We start from the raw sequence: 20,419 nt of genomic DNA, 5'->3' as shown, positions 1-20,419 counted from the left end.
TCCGCCAAATATTGTCCGGTGTGCCTCCCGCTTCCGGCAAGCGACGCTGTGAACAGTTACCGTCCGTGTGAGGCACGTGTTTGATTTATCGAGCCTCTTTCTTTCATGTATTTGGGCTTCGACGCACTTATGTTTAACCCAATCCTCCTAGACTTCGCTTTCGTCGGACCACCCCCTCAAGAGCGAAGTTGAATAGTATGTAAAAAGGATTCGAAAGTGTTCCCGAGTTACACACGAAATACATCTCTCGATCCAATGTAGCTCTGATCATTTGCCCCAGTTTATCCGGAAAACCGTGCTCTTGCATTATCTGTCACAGCTAGCCTCGATCGAGTGCATCGTATCTGCTTTGAAATTAATAAAGATGTGGTGCATGGGCACGTTGTACTCCCGATATTTCTGCAAGATCTGTCGGATGATAAACATCTGGTCCGTAATTGCGCGGGCTCTCATGAAGCCCGTCTGGTATTTCCCTACAAAACCCTGTGCTATCGCTGACAGCCGGCGTAACTGGATCATAATGAAATTTTTTTCGGAAGGCACCCCCTAGGCCCCCTCCAGGGAAATTACCTAGCTACGCCAATGGTCACTTATGTTGCCAAATTAGAAACCGTGGCAAAATCATCTAGACCATTTTTGAACTGAAAAAATTGCAAATAAATGTGTCAAAAATTGAATAATTACCACTAATCAACGAATTTTTCACGATTGCAACAGTTTTATGTCCAAAAAGTTTGACAGAAGCTGTCGTAAACCTTTTGAAACTTTACAGTAAGACGTAGTCCTACGTCAGTAAAAATCTTAGCTTTCGAAATATTCAATAAACAAAAACTAAAAAACACGCTTTACTTGATAAACTACGTATAATACAAGTTATTACGTATTTTTTAACGAATGGTTTAAATTTTTGAAATTAATAGGCGAGATAAATTTTTTATGACCTGGAAATCGTTTCAACCGAATCTGAACAACAGGTAATAATAAATTTCCAATAAACAAATGAAACACACAGATACCTACACAATACATACCAAAACATTGAGACATTGTTCAATTGTTGGGCTGAAACAAGACCCTCGGCGACTGTGACCGATTTCATATTTTTCAAACGACTTTGATACCTCTCTACTCTAACAGAGTATAAGAAAGGTAAAAGCTGTTCAACCTTGTGCCTTATTAATAAATAGCAGTAGTATAGCTGTACTATGGAAAAAAATCTTTGTTATTATTTTGTTCATTTGCATGGAAGAAACTATGACAATCCTAATTTAGGTCCATTCAAAAATCAGAAATACGTCCATTCAAGATCATGTTGGGTCCATTCAAGATCAAAAAAAGGCTTTGGCAAAAAACGATATATTTAATAAAAGATTCATCAATTATACATTTTTAAAGTACTGTTAATGTAGTAAAAAGGTGGTACTTTCCAACAAATAGTAACATCACCACATATCTATACCTATAAACAAGGATTTCTGTCTGTCTGTCTGTCTGTCTGTCTGTCTGTATGTTCCTTATAGAATCGAAAACAACTGAACCAATCGGCATGAAAATATGCATGTAGAGGTTTTTTGGGGCCAGGAAAGGTTTTAGTGATGGTTAGAAACCCCTTCCCCCACTAAGAGGGGGGGCTCCCATACAAATGAAACACAAATTTCTGGATAACTCGACAACTAATCAAGCAAATACAACAAAATTTGGCATCAAGCAAATGGAACCAAATTTGGCATGTGAAGGTTTTCGAGGGCAAGAATATTTTCTATAGTAAATTAGGACCCCTCCCCACTTTAAGAGGGGGGGCTCCTGTACCAAAGAAACACAATTTTCCTCATAACTCGAGAACTAATCAAGCAAATGGAACCAAATTTGACACGTGGGTGTTTTTGGAGACAAAAATTTTTTCTATGATGAACTGGGACCCCTCCTCACTTTAGGAGGGGGGCTCCTATACAAATGAAATACAAATTTCCTCATAACTCGAGAGCTAATCAAGCAAATGAAACCAAATTTGGCATGTGAAAGTTTTCGTGGGCAAGAACATTTTCTATGGTGAATTAGGACCCCTCCCAACTTTAAGAGGGGGGGCTCCTATACAAACGAAATACAAATTTCCTCATACCTCGAGAACTAATCAAGCAAATGGAACCAAATTTGGCACGTTGGTGTTTTTGGAGACAAAATTTTTTTCTATGGTGAATTGGGACCCCTACCCACTTTAGGAGGGGGGGGCTCATATACAAATGAAATTCAAATTTCCTCATAACTCGAGAACTAATCAAGCAAATAGAACCAAATTTGGCATGTGGAGGTTTCTGGAGGCAAAAATATTTTCTATGGTGAATTAGGACCCCTCCCAACTTTAAGAGGGGGGCTCTCATACAAACGAAATACAAATTTCCTCATAACTCTAGAACTAATCAAGCAAATGGAACCAAATTTATCATGTGGGTGTTTTTGTAGGCAAGAATATTTTCTATGGTATATTTTCTATGGATTTCCCCACTTTAAGAGGGGGTGAGCTCCTATACAAATGAAAAACAAATTTCCTCATAACTCGAGAACTAATCAACCAAATGGAATCAAATTTGACATGTAAGTGGTTTTGGACGCAAGATTTTTTTCTATGGTGAATTGAGACCCCTCTCTTCTTTAGAAAGCGAGTTATGGCCCATCTCCCCTTTAAGAGGGTGGGCTTCCATACAAATGAAATGCAAATTTCCTCTTATCTCGAGAACTAATCAATCAAATGGAACCAAATTTGGCATGTGGGAGTTTTAGATGGCAGAAATTTTTTCTATGGTGAATTACGACCCCTTCCCCTTTTAACAGGGGAGCTCCCATACAAATGAAATTCAAATTTCCTTATAACTTGAGAACTAATCAAGCAAATGGAACCAAATTTGGCATGTGGGAGATTTTGGAGTCTTGAATTCATTTTACGATAGTTAGAGACCTCTCACCCCTGTGGTAGGGGGATATGGACTCTCATACAAATAAAACAGAAATTTTTGCGAAACTCAAAAACTAATCGAACTCGAGAAATTCGAGACTCTTCCATAAAACATTAGTCAATACAAGACCACAAAAACTATCTATAGTAACACTAGATCATTCAGGACGAGACGGTCACGAGTGTTGCCGGTGACCCGCCGTCGGAAGCGCCGCCCACTGGGGGGCTTGCAAAATTATAGATTGTGACAAAGATCATCCGAGATTCATGATTTATGTACAACACAGGTTAATTTGTGGCAATACGAAGTTTGTCGGGTCAGCTAGTTATTTATAAATGACAAGTAAATTAATCAGGAGTGTAAGTGGTGGTGTTAAAAAGCGCTAAATAGGTCCATTCAAGATCAATTACCCTATGTGTAACGGAAAGTTCTATGAGTATGTGAATCGATCTCGTAAAGGATACACATTGACGCTTGATATGTGTTGGGACGAGAAAGAAAACCTGATTACAAACGAGCGCCAGGTGATAGAGGAGACTATAGAAGATGTGGTTGTCCCATATAGTAAAAGGGCGAACAGCTTGATTGTTGTTATTACCGCGGCACTACGCTGTTTAACGCCGCCTGCAAACTGCTCTTCCAGATCTTGTTTCATCGTCTTTCCCCAATAGCAAAAGATTTCCCAATGCAGTATCAGGCGGACTTTATGAGGGCCCGTGCTACTATGGATGAAATTTTTGCATTTCTGCACATGTTCCAGAAATGTCAGGAATACACCGAATCCACCCATCATGTTTGTACAGATTTCAACTGCATACAATACAGTCGAGCACGAAGAGCGAATGCACGAGAACGGTTTTTCGGATAATCTGACGCGGTTTATCAAAGCTTTCATGGAGTCATCAAGAGTATAAAATCCAATAGAGCGTCAGGGATAGACTGTATTTCAGCCGAGATGCTCAAAGCTGACCCATTTTTGTCAGCCCAGTTGATGCAGCTTTTCAGCAATATATCGAAAACTGCCATTTTTCCGGCGGACTGGATGTAGGCCATATTGGTCAATGTCCCTGAAAAAGAAGACCTAACTGAATGCGGTAACTGGCGCGGCATCACATTGCTCTGTATTACTCTCAAAGTACTCTGTAAGGTAGCAACTGGCCCTGCAATTGTTCTGCACTCTAATAGCTGGCTGCGAAGTCTGTTGTATAAAAAACAGAAGGTCAAATTTCGATAACGGAATGTAGCGCCTAGGATTTGTTTTGCTTTACTCTGTAAGGTAATCCTCAACCGGATCCAGAAGAAGGCGTTCGACCGACTCAATCACGAAAATATCTGGGGCGCACTTAGGCGTAGAGGAATTCGATATAAGGTAGTCTATCTCATCGAGGTTCAGTCCGAGGCGTTCTTATGCAAGGTTTTGCAAAACAGCGTCTTGTCCGACCCTATAAGGGTTACTGCTGGTGTGAGACAGGGCTGCATTTTATCGCCGTTTCTGTTTCTCATCGTTATGGATGGGATATTAGTTGGTGCAATTGACAGTAGACCAAATCGAGGATTGATTTGGAATCCTCTAATGATGAAGCAGCTAACTGCTAAATGTCCTCCGCCTTGCCGTCCTCCCCGAGAGCTCCCAGGCAGCAGGTCTCAGTCAATGTAGCAAGAGCTAAGTCTTTGGTAGTGAATACTGACAATCCCACTAACTTCACAGTAACGGGACAAAAAGTTCAGCAGGTAGACACCTTTCAATATCTTGGTAACCAGACAACGTCCGATGATGGTACCAAGGGTGATATAGCCACGTGGATCAGGAAGGCCAGGGATGCCTTTGCAGATCTGCGAAACATTTGGCGTTCAAACTTGATCATTCTACGTACGAAACCCCAAATCCGTACCACTGTATGCCTGCGTAACGTGGTGCGTCTCAGCGGAGACAACGCATAAACTGCAGGTATTCATTAACCGGTGCCTGTGATATATTATTCGTGTCTGGTGGCCTGCCAACTGGATATCCCACAAGGAACTCCATCGTCGATCTCATCAACGGCCGATAGCAACAGAAATTCGTGAATGTAGGTGGAAGTGGATCGGACATACCTTGAGGAAAGGAGCGAACGAGATCTGCAAAGAAGCACTCGACTGGAATCCGCAAGGACAAGGTAGAAGAGCAGGCCCAGACATGTAAAATGGAGAAATTTTGTTCAACAGGCTTTGTCTTAGGACAGCAAGCCACCTAAGTAAAGTAAGTATCGACGCATTGAAGCTGGTAGCTGGGGTTCGGTGGGGCATAGCAAGCCATCTGTTTGTTTCAGTTCTATCCGAATGGGCTCTGGGATGCACCTGGAGCTGCTGGAGGACGTTTTGATTGGTCATAACACCAACAATGCTATTGAAAATATTGTCTTCCAGCAAGATAATCTGAAAGAATAGTCCGCTACTTAATTGGCCAGCCGTCAGTCCTTATCGCAAACCTATAAAGAACTTTTTCGGAGCCCTTGCTAGGATAGACTACGTAGCAGTCGATAGTTTGACAGGATTTGTAGCATTACGACAGCAATTAAGGAGTGCTGCGCTAAAATCGACATGGCAACGCTTCAAAAATTGTCGCATTCAATGTCGAGTCGACCGTCAGATATTAGATATGTAGTAGTTTGAGACCGTTTGAAACCATTTGCTCTGTTGATCTTTTTTTAAAATTATAATACCAATTGACACACCGCAATGTGATTCTACATATTTTTCATTTCACAGCTTCTGTCATACACTGCCGTGTGGAAAATATGAGCTGTGTGTTGCAGAGAAAGACGCAGTGAAAAATTAAATTTGAACATGTTTTTTTCCTAGCTCGCTTTACCTAGTATGATTCAGGACGGCAGGAGTTGAGCATGAGTTTGACGGTAGAGACGCGGCTAATATCAATATAAATGCATGGAAAACTGGAATGAAATTCACTCGCTCTTTTCAACGTTTGGCGCTTTTTAAAATTATTCTATCATTTTAAAATAGAGCAGCAACTTTGCTGACGGTGATGAAAAGTTGATAAGCCTTTCATTGCCAAAAGATTCTCATGTTGGGCTGTATTATGGTTGAATGAAAATGTTACCGAATCAAAAATGCTCCTGGGAAAGGAGGAAAATCTTTGATCATGGCTTAACATGAAACTATTGTATGAGACTATATATGAACGTTTCTTTTGAAATTTGCATTTTTCAGCTGCAAATATAAATAATCATATTTTCATGTACACTGAGTTGAATGAAAGCCATAGCTGTATTCAATTTTGTGATGGCGGTTGTTTAAACCGGTGTTAGTAAATTGTTTCGTTAATAAAAACTGATGGTGATTTCTACGCTTCTCCTATTCGTGAACGGTTCCGATAATCTATAACAGTAATTGTATTGTAATTGTACTTTTATGTCACTTCATACTTACTTAATAAGTTTTTTATCATTGGCCGTGTTAACAGCCAGTTTTTCAAGTCCAAGTATGAAGGTGTTGGGCCTTTAGTTTGACTGTGCCAGTAAAATTCGACTTTAATTCTTGTACCGTTCTGATTCAAACTTGGAACAGTTTCAAACTTCGAACACTTCAGAGTAAAATGCTCGTTATTATTGTAATATGATAAAATATTATGCTTATTGTATACCACCGGATAGAGGACATTCTAACGAACATTCTGAAATGTTAAAAGTTTGAAGTTGTTCTAAGTTTGAATCAAAACGGTATTGTGAATTGATATAAATGGAATACTTTCTTCACTACCCATTTTTTAATAAAATAAGAGCCATATTCGGTTTGTAATAAAAACCCCAGCGCCACAAAGGCAACTATCAAATGGATTGTAGTTTTAACTTGTAAATGAGATTCGCTGCAGCAATCTACTACAAAAGGCACCTTATTGACTTAAAGTTGGATATGTGGCAACATACGCGGGTATTGCTAGTATTTCATTTCCGAATTGATCTCTGAGAACCGCAGAACGTTATAGAGGTACAAAACAATGTTTTTTCTACCAATCGTAAAAAGATATCTGTTGAAATATGTACAAATGAAATTGGAGATTTATTTGCGTAGGCATCGTGGCCGCTCATTGAGAATGCTACAATAGCAAGAGTAGGAGCAGTTGATTGGAAAATAATGGCCTAAAACCATTCCGATTGATCTTGTTTAGTGTTTCGTCCTTTTTGGTGGGTTTTTATCTAGACTAACATTCGAGGAATTTTCCTTCATCAGTAAGTCAAATACATGAATCGGAAATACGAAGGTTTCCGAAATATGTTTTTTTAATATTATAAATTGTGCCACATACATTTACTAAGTAAACTTTTAAATTTAAATAGAAATAATCAAGATTGTCTGAAGATAACCATGCGACCCCATCTGTATGCATTCGATGTAGGCGCTTTGTAAATTGATCTAATATACATAGCACCACTACTTTTTTGTCTATGAACTCCTTGATTGCATTTCATAAAAAATTGTATCCTCTTTCCGATTTTTAGGATTTTTATATAAATTATTATATAAAATTATAAAAAAAATTATAATAAAATCATAATAAAATTATAATAAAAAATTATAAATATTACCCCGTTCAACCCCGTTTTTGAACATGTTTTTAGAAACCTAACAACCTTCGTTTTTCGTTAACAGTTTACAATCAGTAGTTTTCATTTTTAAGCGTTGATTTTACCTTCTTATATACTACGCAAATAACTTTCTAAAAAGTTTATTTCAATGTTTTGCTGAAAAGTTTTATTTCTAACTTCAACTTTATCATTAAAAAGCTATTTTGCATAATACATTTCGCATTTTAAATACATTTGTCTAACCAATCTTGTGCTGTGGTTCATATGGGCGTTCTTCATAAATATAGCTAAGTACAGAAGTTCGTTATACGTATTGGTATTGATTACGATGCTTGCAAATAAAATTATCAACAGTCAAGTAAAACACCGAAACTATCATATTTATATGCGGTCGTAATTCTGGCGACCCCATTCACCACGTCTACGCCTCTCAATTCTATTAAGCTATCGTTGTGTGCTGGAAAATTGCTCTCCAAATCGAATGTGGAAAACAGAAATCGAGTTTGAACAACAATGTACACCAGCATGTAAAGGTCCAGTTCCGCCTGCGGACAGGTTGCAGTCTGCAGTTTGTCGGAAGTGGTGCATAGGATCGTGTTGGATTCAATTTATGGAAAACTATGCGAGTAATTGGCAAAATACTAGTACCGTAAAAACGATTCGAGCTCGGAATTGCATGGCAGAGCAATTATCGAATAGAAATTGGATTTCACAGAGAACAAAAAAATGGTTTGTTTGGTTTTCCCATATTTCCCATGGGTGGGAAATAACTGGTGCATCCGAATGCGATTATGAAATTAATTCTTTGTTTCGGGTGTGTTGTTACGGGAGTATCCATTCCAGTGCCGTGTCGACTGTTGCGATAGAAAACCTTCGATACTTTTATACATACTGATAAATTGATAATAATGATATGAACTTTTTTAACAAATAGAGTAATTTGCTAATGATTGGACATCGAAGCTAGTATGAATAAATAAAGCCACTCAAATTAGGTCATAAAACATAACGGAGTCGGATTTTCTAGCACTCACGTAAGATATTATAACAAAATGTCACACAAGATTACACTTTTTTGTAAACATAAAAATATTTTGAATTGGCGGAACTATGCTGTACTTACAGTGTGACACATATACATTCGAACAAAAACAAAGTCATATGTTTTTGTAAATAAAGGCTTTATTTCGAATTTTAGTTTTAGAAGTAGTTTACCTATAGATACAGAACGCAACAAACAATCATTGCTCTATTGAATCGACTTTTGCCTGGAAAAAACGTTGACCAAACTCGTGACTTTAGTCATGACCTTGAAATGCGGTCAGGCATATATTAATTTTTTTTTTTGAAACGATGATTCTACAATTGATGAAGGGACGGTAAGGGGAAGTAATGAAGAAGGATTTTTTCGGGAATGAAGGGGAAGGGTGGAAAGGAAGGGGGGGGGGGTAATAGGTAGCTATGCTTAACAAGTTGTCGTTGTGACTCCTATCTTTTGTCTAATGCTGGAAGGTGCATGGGTCGAACCAAGCTGTAATCAGAGATTATAACCGGATGGAAAAAACGTTTCAAACACTTTTTGAAGTCGTCATATACGGTACGCACTACTTCCATCGGAATGTCATCCCATATCTTGTTGATAACAAACTTAAATTCATCTAAATTATGATATTAATAATCCTTGATTTTTTGCTGCATATATCCCCATATATATAAATCCAGAAGTTCAAATCATGAGAACTCGGAGGTCATTCCTTTTTCGATATGAAATCTGTCAGATTGGCTTTGCACCACGTATGCACAAGTTTTGCAGTGCGGGCTGGAGCTCCATTCTGTTAAAAGCTGAACGTAAGATATCAAATGTTGTTCTAAGACCATCTCTAGATAGTATTTTGCATTAACTTTTACACCCTTTTCAATAAATACAAGAGGAATGTTCCTTTTCTTTGAAATGCCTCCCCATACCAAGACCGCTGATGAATTTTGGTATCGTGGTACATTCCGTTTATGCTTTGGACCATCCATGATCGAAACCGACCACAACCTATCATTTTGAGCATGCTGCGGCGTTTGAAGAACAAACAATATCTCATCATAAAAGATCACTTCGGAATCACCGTGCCGACGGAGCAGCAGTTTGCACCTTTCCTGCCATTTTTGTTTTATTGCTTCCCTTAATCCATGGATTTTACGTTTTTTGAATTCTTTCACATCCAGATCCATTTTCAAAATTCGACGATGAGATTCCCTGTTGATATTCAGTCCAACTGCCATTTTCCGTGCAGACCGGTCGCAACTGCAGCGAATTCGCTCTCGAACAACCTTTTTGACGTCTGCAGCTCTAACGCTTCGTTTTCTACCGGTTTTTACGGTTTTCAACAGATCCTGTCTCGACAAATCTTTTTACTGTATAGTTTGAACATCCTGTTTTTATTCCGTTTAAGGTCACGAAAAATAGTGTTGCATGCTGCACCGTTTCGGAATTTATTTATTATCAACGACCGTAACTCGAGCATTGGTATGTGTACACCGAACAATATACAATACGAAGATGAAACTACGTCAAGTAAGACTTGAGTCATGATGACATACACATGAGATTAGTTTGATTGTTTTAATTGTATATGCCGTTGCAAGCATAAAACGATTTTTACGGCAAGGGAATTGACCAAGGCTTTATTATATGTCAAGTATGTTATTCAATGCCGCTATTAAAGGTGTGATCCGGTGAGCGGGCATCGAATCGAGAGAAATGATCTTCATTAAGACTAGTCAACTCCTAGCCTTCGCAGACGACCTCGCCATTATTACTAGAAACCTTGGGACTGCGGAGGCAATCTACGCTAGACTAAAAACGGAGGCTAGGAGGATAGGGTTTCAAATCACTGCGTCGAAAACCCAATATATATTAGGAAACGGCTCCAGAGAAAGCAACGTTTGGGATCTCTAGTCACTGCAGATAATAATACCAGTAAGTACATTCAACGACGCATTTAAGCTGAAAATCGAACCTACATTTCCCTCCGCAAAGCGCTTCGATCGAGGAGCATTCGCCGCCGCTGACGATGTATGAGACGCTAATCAGATCAGTAGCGTTCTACGGACTTGTGACAACAACTTTGCTTACGGAAGACATACGTGAACTTGCCGTATTTGAACGAAAGGTATTACGGACTATTTTTGGTGGAGTACAAACGGATAGCAGAGAGTGGCGTAGGTGTATGAGCCACCTGTTGTGGGCACTACTTAGAGAGATCCTCATCGTACACTCGGCGAATAGTGGAAGACTACAAGACTACGGTGGGTCGGCCACGTCGCAAGGATGCCAGACGACTGTACAGTGAAATCCGTTCTCTTTAAGAACCCCACCGGCACCAGGAATAAAGGGGCCCAACGTGTTACATGAAACGACCAGCTTGAAGCCGACTTGTGTGTGAAGAGACGCGAATTGGCGACGAGCAGCCCAGGACCGAGTACAGTGGAGAGGAATTCTTGATACGGCAATATCCACCCCGGCTGTCGGCTGGTAAAAATCAAGTAAGTAAGTAAGTATGTAACCCACCTGTACATTCCCTACGAAATCTTGTGCTATCGGTGGTAATCGGAGTAACAGCATCTTGGAGAGCACCTTGTAGGCGGCGTTTACCAGCGTTATGCCGTGATAGTTGAAGCAGTCGAGCCGGCCCCTACTAGGAAAACCCTGCTAGCACACTTATTATAAAACAGTTGTGCTGCCTAATACATGACTAATTAGAGTCATTACCCATTTGACAAACTTCAGGGTCTTCTCACTAGGGTGAGTTGTTCCGCAGGCTTAAACTTCAATGTGTGATCAAATCGAATACTGCAACGGGCTCTAGGATCTCTCAAATATTTACTTATTCTGGTGCGATGTCCGTTTGGATTTCACCTGCATGATAGTATTCCGCCAACAAACTCGGTCCATGGCAATCCGTCTCCAATTTCTCGGCTGTCCGACACTTTCCAGGTCTTGTTCCACTTAGTCTAACCATGGAACATGCTGCACACTTCTGCGTCTCCAACTGGATTCGAGGGGAACACCATTGTTGCGGGATTGCTGTCCGGCATTCTCATAACATGTCCCGCCCATTGTACCCTTCCGGCTTTAGCAATTTTCTGGATATTGGGTTCGCCAAAAAGCTGCACCAGCTAGTGGTTTATCCTGCTTCTCCTTATACCGTTCTCACATACACCGCCAGATATGGTCCCAAGCGCACGGCGTTCAAAAGCGTCCAGTGCTTTCAAGTCCGCGTCAAGCATTGCTTGCTTTTCGTGCCTGTAGAGGACTACCGGTCTCATTAGCGTTTTGTACATGGTACATTTGGTATGGGTGTGAAGCTTATCAAACCTAAATGAATCGTTTGTTTGAGAAACCCCACAAACGCCATTTTTGTGAAAATTTACTTTTTAACAGTTTTCGAATCCTTGAGAATATCTACACCTTCCCTCAAAATTCCAGACAAAGTTAGTTCCACGAACCCCTTTTAATTGGGGTTGCAAATATCCGTTTGTTTGAGAAACCCCAAATATCCATGTTTCCGATAATCACCTAGAGCGGCGCTGCGATAGGTACAAAATTATCATTCAATATTTACATGTAATGTTCTAAGCAGTTTTCGCATGTCTGTCCGTATGTTCCTTATAGAATCGAAAACTACTGAACCAATCGGCGTGAAAATTTGCATGTAGAGCTTTTTGGGGCCAGGAAAGGTTTTAGTGATGGTTAGAGACCCCTCCCCCACTAAGAGCGGGGCTCCCATACAAATGAAACACAAATTTCTGCATAACTCGAGAACTTATCAAGCAAATAGAACAAAATTTGGCATGTGGGTGTTTTCGGTGACAAGTATTTATTCTATGGTAAATTGAGACCTCTCCCCTTTTATAAGGGGAATTATAACACCTCTCCCCTTTAAGAGGGGGGGCTTCTATACAAATTTCCTCATAACTCGAGAACTAATCAAGCAAATGGAACCAAATTTGGCATGTGAAGGCTTTAGAGTGCAAGAAAATTTTCTATGGTGAATTGGGACCCCTCCCCACTTTAAGAGGGGGGGCTCCTGTACAAATAAAATACAAATTTCCTCATAGCTCGAGAACTAATCAAGCAAATAGAACAAAATTTGGCATGTGCGTTTTTTCGGTGACAAGAATTTATTCTATGGTAAATTGAGACCCCTCCCCTCTTTATAAGGGGAATTATAACTCCTCTCCCCTTTAAGAGGGGGGGGGGCTTCCATACAAATTTCCTCATAACTCGAGAACTAATCAAGCAAATGGAACCAAATTTGGCATGTGAAGGTTTTCGAGGGCAAGAAAATTTTCTAGGGTGAATTAGGGCCCCTCCCCACTTTAAGAGGGGGGGCTCCTGCACAAATGAAATACAAATTTCCTCATAACTCGAGAACTAATCAAGCAAATGGAACCAAATTTGGCATGTGTGTATTTTTGGAGACAAAATTTTTTTAGCATGTAGGAGTCTTGAATTTATTTTATGATAGTTAGAGACCTCTCACCCCTGTGGTAGGGGGATATGGACTCTCATACAAATAAAACAGAAATTTTTGCGAAACTCAAAAACTAACCGAACTCGAGAAATTCGAGACTCTTCCATAAAACATTAATCAATAACAAGACCACAAAAACTAGCTGTACACTCGAATCTTTTTTTACACAGTTTGTTTTTTTTCGATTACTCAAGAACGGTGCAATTTAGGGACCATTTACAAAATACGTGACGAATGTCGAGCCTCTCCCAAACGTATTGAGAAATAAATGAATGGTCCCTAAATAGCCCCGTTCTCAATATTCGAAAAAACAAATCGTGTAAAAAAAGTACTTGAGTGTAGTAACACTAGATCATTCAGGACGAGACGGTGTTGCCGGCGACCCGCCGTCGGAAGCGCCGTCCACTGTGGGGAGGCAACTCCCCGCAGAATACACTACTGTCTAGGTTTATTTGTTTTCCTAGGTCTACCTGGGTTTCCTCAAACGAGCGATAGCAAGTAAGGAGAGGATCGTGAAATGGTACTTTCTACAAAAAAGTTTTCCGTGAAATGGTACATTCCGCTTAAGGTTTTTCGCAAAATGATATTCGGCGTAATGTTGTACAATCATGGCGAATATTACTATCCGTTTTCTGGCTATGCAATGAGGGAACAGGGGAGTTGTTTTCTACTTTACTGTGAGGAAAAATTGCAAATTTGTATATTAAACTACCCATTCCAGGTAACTAATAAGCCTTAACGTAAGCAGCAAATCAGCGTATCTGGAATTTTATTATTATATTATATCTATTGGAGGGGAATTATATCTCCTCCCCCTTCAATAGTGTGGGGGGGCTCCTTTACAAATGAAACACCTTATAACTAGAGAACTAATCTAGCAAATGGAACCAAATTTGGCATGTGGGGGGTTTTAGAGACAGGAATTTTTTTATAATGGTTTGAGACCCCTCACCCCTGTGGTAGGAAAACGACTCTAGGTTTATATATTTTCCTAGATCTACTGACCTCTATTACTTTCCTTCAGTTGGGTCACCACTGCGAAATGGTACTTTCTACGAAAAGATTTTCCGTGAAATGGTACATCCTGCGTAAGGTTTTTCGCGAAATGGTATTCTGCGAAACTCTATATTCCGCGTTATGGTCAACCGAGAATTGGTGTTCCGCAAAATGGTATTCGGCGAATATTTAAATGCTATCGGCTTTATTTTATCAGACTAAGCAATGGGGGAGTTGTTTTCTACTTTACTATGAGGAAAATTTGTATATTAAAACACCCATGAACTCCCCAGAAACTTGCAAAACCCGAGATTGTAACAAAGGTCATCCGAGATTCACGATTTATGTACAACACAGTTTAATTTGTGGCAATGCGAAGTTTGTCGGGTCAGCTAGTAGCTATATAAAAATCATTTAATTTACAGTTTTTCTCAAACCGAATTCTACTACTTAGGCCGTAGATTTGATATGTACTAGGGTAGATACTCCAGTAGTTGTGGTAGTGCCAGTAATGGTGGAAACGCAAAATATTTCATTATTTTTGCCGATTTTGGTATAGTTTACATGTTTGATACTTACCAAATGATACTGGTACTAATAGTTCGATACTTATCACACTTGTACCAAAATCTGCAAAAATAATGGAATAATTGGAGTTTCCACCACTTCTGGTACTACCACAACTACTGGAGCATCTACCCTACCAGTGTTCTTGATGTGTAGCTCTCCTTTCTATTCATTACTGGTAGGTAGTTAATATGAGCATCATACGATTAGCATAGCAGTCAACACTGCCCGTATGTTCCCATCCTGGATACTTGTTCTTTTAAGGAAAATCGCGGTTGACATGTAGTGTAAGGATTTGAAATGCCTTACCAGCTTACATAGGAAGTGCATGAGTACCTTTTGATATAAGTGGGTTCTTGGCTTGTTGAAGTATGCTTCTCTGGCAAGCTGATGAGGTTGTATGCTTTCTACTGGATGAAGTTTCTTTTTGTCGTGATATGTCGTGCTTTTTTTCTTATCAATGGGATTATTTGCAATAATGTTGTTTTCTGTTCTTACGATACTAATTGACTGATCTACAAGATATAAAACCTTGGAGATGCCGAGCAGTAGAAAAACGACTAGTCTTATTTATTTTATTTTTAACCTGTTGCGAAAATAAACTGTACACATACAAAATGAAAATTTTGAACTTTACTGAAGTTTTCCATGAACTATTCAAAATGAAAAAGCGAGGATTTTTCATTGCTATTTGGTTTCCAAAAAGTTTGCTATAATACTGCATCCTTAACTTTGCTTAAGCAGCTGCCTGAAAATGACGAAAACGTGAGCTCGACTTTTATTGCTAGCGCTTTGTCGCCGCAGTTACAGAATATTCTCAAGGGTAGGGGTAGCACAATTTGCTGGGATATAATGAAAAATTAAAAGTACAGTTAACTTCACTGCAGTAAGTCCTGCAAATATAGTTGAAACTTTCAACTTGAAAGTAACAGCTAAAGTAAAAGTAAAAGTTTTTTGTGCGCCTTATACCAAATTTACATAATTCATTATCTCTTCTTACCATATTTAACTTTCAAACCTGAAGCATCAAAATGAAAGCCGGAACCTATCGTCAAACTTGCAACGATTAAAAATAGTTAGACAACATAGAGAACCGTTAATTTATATGCACAATCTTGCTTTCCATATATCGCAGCGCGCCATATTTAGGTCGCGGTATCATCTTGGCCGATAACCGCCCGTAATATTTACAGAATGGATAAAAGGTATGCGTCTCAGTTGATTCGTTCGAACAATAAAGAAGGGGAAAAAATGTTAACAAGGAAAATGCCGATCCATCGCACCCTAAAATATTCAAAACATTGCGGGAGAATGTAGCAGTGGATAATTTATGCGGGAAGGTTTCGAAAAATATTGGCAATAGAGACCAAGCGCGTGGCATGGTGAGAAACGGGAAAAAATTCGCGTCCTGTTGGCGCCTTTGTATATAATACTCTCAGTACGGCATTAACTGGGACCTTTTCTCTACTGAAATCTAGCATCGCTGTATTAAATGGATGGTGAATTGGAACCGTTCATATGCTAGCGGAACAAGGACAGTGGACCAGTGTTATTAAAGCACAGTTCAATTTCAATTCAAAGTTCCATTATTGTTTGATTTTTATTCGATTTACATGATAAATTGTAATTTTGATTTGAATTGTAATTTTCTGCAAATTACACTCGTACAGCTTGGCTTGCAGTAAGTTGGTTTAATCAGAATAAATAGTAGATCAAGTCTCGGCGACTGCTTAACATTGCAATAATAAATGCACAAGCTTTCTGTATATAACGAATGTGAGTTTGAAGATTTATATCGCAAAGTTTAGATCGGCGCACTGTTTCTCGAAGATCTTACTGTTGCCAGTAAGAGTCGAGATCAGTCCTCGAGAGGTGGAAATAAATTGAATAAATTGGAAATTACATAGCAAATAGATAACAAAATGTGCACCTCTGATGCGTTTCGCGCTTTCAGACCAACGATAACTCGCCATCTGGATGCCGCCTGTTTTACGCCGACGACGTTAAAATTATAACATCATCAACAGTACTAGTGAATGTGACTACAGGAATACCCCGAATAACGCGATGGGTGGTGCTGTACGCCCATCGTGATATCTCAGCGGTCCATGAACCAATAAAGTTGATTTTTGGTAGTTGACTAGGTTGTACCACATACTAACAATGTACCAAAAATCAACTTTATTGGTTAATGGACAACTAAGAAATCACCATGGGTGTACACCGCCACCCACCGCGTTATTCGGGGGACTGCTGTATTTGCAACTATGTGTAGATCGTATGCTGAGTTGGTGTTTCCGGAATTTTTTGATACTAAGCATCAACTAATGCAATGTGATTACTTATTTTCGCAGACAGAAACCGATCATGTTTGGTTATTTAATTGCTGGACACAGGCTTGAGCGGGTTTACCAAATTAGAGATTTAGGAGTTACACTTGACTGCAAGCTGACTTTCAAACCTCACTACACAGAGCGGTAGCCCTCAATCGAGTTACATAGAGAAATTTTGTTCAACAGGCTTTGTCGTAGGACGGCAAACCGCCTAAGTAAGTAAGTAAGTACATACGGGACTATCCAATGTGTGTGAGATCACAAAAGAAAAAGTAATTCCCTCTCTTATTTTTATACAAAAACGAAACAAGTTAGCGGCTTTACATTGAGCATGGAGTGCACTTTAATACGGTATTTCATTATTCGATCTTAGAAAATTTCCCCATCGTCCAATCCTATATCGATAAGTTCTAATTAGACTTATTTTTACTATGAAGAACTTTGAATTGCAACATTAAATTTCAATATTTAAAGGAATAGAAATTAATTAAAAGTACATTGACCATTGTCAGAAGTTCACTTTGATTTCTCATCATCTATCCAATTTAAACTTTAGGGCACACGAAAAATAAAAATGTCAAATTACTTTTCCTTATAACTGGCGGAATGCTATTACCTACCAATCATAACTGCGGTTATTTCCATTTCATGCACTTTTATATCTTTGGTGATAAATGTATAACAGAAAACATAACTAATAGATTTTTTAAATTATTTCTTTTCAGGTTGTGTGCTTGAGAATACATGTAAGTGCATTAACCTGTTGCAGGGAAATAATCTAATCAATGATATATCCTATTTTGTTTAGATTTATTTATTAACTAGCTGTCAAAACAAATGCCTTGCTTTTACCCAATAAAGCTATCTAACCACTCGTAGAAATTCCAGTTAAACGATTTAATTATTGCATCTTCATGTACTGGTGCGAGTAATTCAAATTGAAGGTAGTCTCGTTTTTGTGTTCAGAAAGCTTAAGCTGAAATTAGTCATCATCGATTCTGCCAATTTCAAAAGCAGTTTTTTTGTTTGAAACAAAAATTCTGTTAATGAAAATATATTCGCTGTGTTCAGATAGGCAAAAAGAATACAGTATTTACATTTTTCTAAACAGAATCTCGCGTTTGGGCCCAAAAACTGGTTCTGAAATTGGGCTTTTCGACGAAAAGTTAATGACTGCTAGTTTCTCGTTAATACCGCATCGATATTCTAGACCATTCAGCATACAATAGTGGCTTCAATTTATATGCGCATATCTGTAAGTTTACGAAGCTAATTTGACTTATTCAATGCTTAGTAATGCGATACAGAATTGACCTTCGAAGCCGGAGAACAGAGCATCGCATGCAAGGATCGGGCAGTGGCTAACAGTGACCTTCCATAAACAACTGTAGAACACTTTAAGCACTTTATTTGAGACTCGCCATCAGCGATTAAAGTCTCAAAAACAATTGTTCTACTCTGCAAGCACTGTCACCTAACGAAATTTTAGTTTTGTATCAATTGCTTGATATCCTTAAAAATTTTAAACTTCAAAATCTGACCTTAAGAAAAACATAATACAGTTTCGGATTTGAGTGAATACCTACTTTGTGAATACTCAAATTACTGTTCTTGACAGTAAATCATGTAGAAGGTCGGCCACTGTGACATACTTGGCACACCACTACCACCGGTCCATCTCCAACCGTTAGCGTGTTTGTGACAACAAAATTTCGTAGTCCTACTCTTCCTTTGATTGCAATGATTGCAGGCGGTCGACTCTCCAGCACTGAACTATGTATATGGTGCGGATGCCCTCTAGTCGAGCGTAAGTTGAACCGAAACGAAACGAAATTACCAGAATAAAATCTCATTAACAAGCAAATAGCTATAACCATAAACTTTATCTTCCATCCGAAGGGCGATCGGCAATATATTACAGTTTCTGATTCTTTCAGTTTGCTTTCATAGATTACATCGACGAATAAACGATTCTGAACACAGGTCCGATTGAATCTGGAGGATTCTTATTCATTCAGACGGCGTGGCAAGCTTTTCACTGTTACATACAGATTGTGGTCGAAAGTGTTTATCAGAAGTTGGAACATTATGTAGGCCTAGAATATTACATACAATTCAGGAGTTTGGTTTTGTACGCCTATCAACCCTTTGCAAACGAGTGTCAGCAAAACAAGTCGTCCAAAGCGTAGGAGCGGGCCGCGTCTGTATAGTTCACCAAGCCGCGTAGGTGTTCTGTAATTTTAGTGTACACCGAAAAGAAGTACACTGAAGTCACTTTTTACACGGAACGTGTGCGTTTTTCTACGCGAATTTCTAGATCTACGCGGTTTTCGGAATTTATGTGGTTGTGATTCTCGTATCTATTTTTACGCGTAATTTTGGACCTTTTAGTCCTGTATAAAGTACCAAGCGAAGTGAAAATTCTATAGAAAATGTTAAACTTTTTCACCTGTGCGAAAGATGCATTTCACTTCTCTCGGAACTGTAAAACAAAAGTTAATCCCCCAGAATGAAGATTGTGGATGATTTCTTTTTCACTCGGGTACTCTTCTTTCGCGCGTGCATATCACTTTAAAAAATCGACACGTCGCATCTACGCGAAAACTCATGCAAACTTGTGTACAGACTTACATGAACTAACTGTACTAACGGACAACTAAACTAACGTCTAAAATTTTGGAATTTATTTCTGAAGCTGTCAAAAAAAGGCAAAGATACTTGAAGAAAATCAGATTTACTGAAATTGTCCATTGTTGAAAAAAAAATTAGTGAACATTTAAAAACGGTCCATAATCGGCTGTTCGGATAAGCTTCCTTTTGATGTCGGAACAGGAGCGTTGTACGGTCGTCATGTCAATTTTGGGAATGCATCTCTTGATTCTACCAACCAACTATTTACAATTCGTGCCTTTTTAGCTATTTTTGTACATAAAAAAGCTCAAAATTCTGAAGAAATCTTAGATTGGGCGACACTGAGGCAGATTGGTCGAGTTGTGGTTTCTGGGTGCAAATGGGAGCGAATGGGTTTTCAGGGACGATTGTATTTTTTTGGCATCATGCGATGATGCTTCTTCGGCCAAAATACCTATTGTCCATCTGCATGATTATTTTGTACACACGGGATCAAAATTTTTTTCAAACATTCGTTCTGGAACACGTCATGATTGATAGCCAAACCAGAGGACTCGAACCATGGTTTAGAAATACCTTTCTCGGAAATGGTCATATGCAGCATCACTTTCTATTCAAACTTATGTTTAAACTTATACCTATTTTATGTTCAGAGATACAGTAGAAATGTGTGTCTCCGGAAGAGGGAAGCATCTTTCGTCGTCCAAAATAAAGCATTTTCCGGAATATTTGTATTATCAACGCATCAAGCATTGGGATTTCAGCATCGAAATCTGTTCCTCAGAGTATTTCGGGACTTTTGTCTGCATTCGGGACTTTATTCCGAC

The 20,419-nt window shown here is 39.0% G+C and overlaps 1 protein-coding gene across 3 annotated transcripts in view; it reads left to right on the top strand.

Moving 5' to 3' along the window:
- The window catches only part of LOC128732850 (cadherin-87A), a 473,132-nt gene that overhangs the window by 188,003 nt on the left and 264,710 nt on the right, over positions 1–20,419 (top strand). For all 3 annotated transcript variants that reach the window (XM_053826265.1, XM_053826266.1, XM_053826264.1), the window contains one exon: positions 17,687–17,707. The gene's annotated coding sequence lies outside the window, so the exon portion shown is untranslated. The remainder of the gene's footprint in view (positions 1–17,686; positions 17,708–20,419) is intronic.

This window comes from Sabethes cyaneus, chromosome 1, assembly GCF_943734655.1.
Source record: "Sabethes cyaneus chromosome 1, idSabCyanKW18_F2, whole genome shotgun sequence".
Lineage (NCBI taxonomy): Eukaryota > Metazoa > Arthropoda > Insecta > Diptera > Culicidae > Sabethes > Sabethes cyaneus.
The sequence above is the reverse complement of the archived record's forward strand: the minus strand, read 5'-3'. Positions and strand labels throughout refer to the sequence as shown.